The sequence below is a fragment of the Triticum dicoccoides genome, unplaced genomic scaffold (genome assembly GCF_002162155.2).
Source record: "Triticum dicoccoides isolate Atlit2015 ecotype Zavitan unplaced genomic scaffold, WEW_v2.0 scaffold15415, whole genome shotgun sequence".
Classification (NCBI taxonomy): Eukaryota; Viridiplantae; Streptophyta; class Magnoliopsida; order Poales; family Poaceae; genus Triticum; species Triticum dicoccoides.
In genome coordinates, this window is record NW_021210023.1 from 1 (window position 1) to 1,661 (window position 1,661).

A 1,661-nucleotide genomic window follows, 5' to 3' on the forward strand; every position below is an offset into this window, starting at 1 on the left:
ACATGTTACCCCGGTCTTCGTCCCTTATCCTTGCCCCTCCCAGCTCCACTACAAAGACGATTGTACATTGCTTTGGCCGCTCCCTCTCAACTACGGAGACGAGTTTAATGCGGTTTCCACCCCTCCCTCTCAACCGCACCAGTGCACGCTTGCCGCGCCACAACGCCGACGCTGGACCCGTGAATCGTGAGCACCCAGCTATGACTTACCGCACTCGTGCAAAATAATAAAACATGGTAAATATATTACTTACACGGGCGTTTTGTTTTGCAAGCGGCGCGAAAAAAATTAAAAAGGGAATGCAACACGAGGACTTCCCAGGAGGTCACCCATCCTAGTACTACTCTCGCCCAAGCACGCTTAACTTCGGAGTTCTGTTGGGATCCGGTGCTTTAGTGCTGGTATGATCGCATCCAACATGTTACCCCGGTCTTCGTCCCTTATCCTTGCCCCTCCCAGCTCCACTAAAAAGACGATTGTACATTGCTTTGGCCGCTCCCTCTCAACTACGGAGACGAGTTTAACGCGGTTTCCACCCCTCCCTCTCAACCGCACCAGTGCACGCTTGCCGCGCCACAACGCCGATGCTGGACTCGTGAATTGTGAGCACCCAGCTATGACTTACCGCACTCGTGCAAAATAATAAAACACGGTAAATATATTACTTACACGTGCGTTTTGTTTTGCAAGCGGTGCGAAAAAAATTAAAAAGGGAATGCAACACGAGGACTTCCCAGGAGGTCACCCATCCTAGTACTACTCTCGCCCAAGCACGCTTAACTTCGCAGTTCTGATGGGATCCGGTGCTTTAGTGCTGGTATGATCGCATCCGACATGTTACCCCGGTCTTCGTCCCTTATCCTTGCCCCTCCCAGCTCCACTACAAAGACGATTGTACATTGCTTTGGCCGCTCCCTCTCAACTACGGAGACGAGTTTAACGCGGTTTCCACCCCTCCCTCTCAACCGCACCAGTGCACGCTTGCCGTGCCACAACGCCGACGCTGGACCCGTGAATCGTGAGCACCCAGCTATGACTTGCCGCACTCGTGCAAAATAATAAAACACGGTAAATATATTACTTACACGTGCGTTTTGTTTTGCAAGCGGCGCGAAAAAAATTAAAAAGGGAATGCAACACGAGGACTTCCCAGGAGGTCACCCATCCTAGTACTACTCTCGCCCAAGCACGCTTAACTTCGGAGTTCTGATGGGATCCGGTGCTTTAGTGCTGGTATGATCGCATTCGACATGTTATCCCGGTCTTCGTCCCTTATCCTTGCCCCTCCCAGCTCCACTACAAAGACGATTGTACATTGCTTTGGCCGCTCCCTCTCAACTACGGAGACGAGTTTAACGCGGTTTCCACCCCTCCCTCTCAACCGCACCAGTGCACGCTTGCCGTGCCACAACGCCGACGCTGGACCCGTGAATCGTGAGCACCCAGCTATGACTTACCGCACTCGTGCAAAATAATAAAACACGGTAAATATATTACTTACACGTGCGTTTTGTTTTGCAAGCGGCGCGAAAAAAATTAAAAAGGGAATGCAACACGAGGACTTCCCAGGAGGTCAACCATCCTAGTACTACTCTCGCCCAAGCACGCTTAACTTCGGAGTTCTGATGGGATCCGGTGCTTTAGTGCTGGTATGATCGCAT

General features: G+C 51.4%; 4 non-coding genes across 4 annotated transcripts; all 4 read right to left on the bottom strand.

Annotated features, from left to right (window-relative positions):
* Window positions 1-296: 296 nt before the first annotated feature.
* On the bottom strand, window positions 297-415 carry LOC119344105. The gene has a single exon (XR_005166459.1). It is a non-coding gene; the product is annotated as a 5S ribosomal RNA (ribosomal RNA).
* A 297-nt stretch (window positions 416-712) lies between these two features.
* On the bottom strand, window positions 713-831 carry LOC119344106. Its single transcript, XR_005166460.1, has one exon. It is a non-coding gene; the product is annotated as a 5S ribosomal RNA (ribosomal RNA).
* Window positions 832-1,128: 297 nt separating this feature from the next.
* On the bottom strand, window positions 1,129-1,247 carry LOC119344104. Its single transcript, XR_005166458.1, has one exon. It is a non-coding gene; the product is annotated as a 5S ribosomal RNA (ribosomal RNA).
* Window positions 1,248-1,544: 297 nt separating this feature from the next.
* On the bottom strand, window positions 1,545-1,661 carry LOC119344107 (the record flags this gene model as incomplete). Its single annotated transcript, XR_005166461.1, has 1 exon — window positions 1,545-1,661. It is a non-coding gene; the product is annotated as a 5S ribosomal RNA (ribosomal RNA).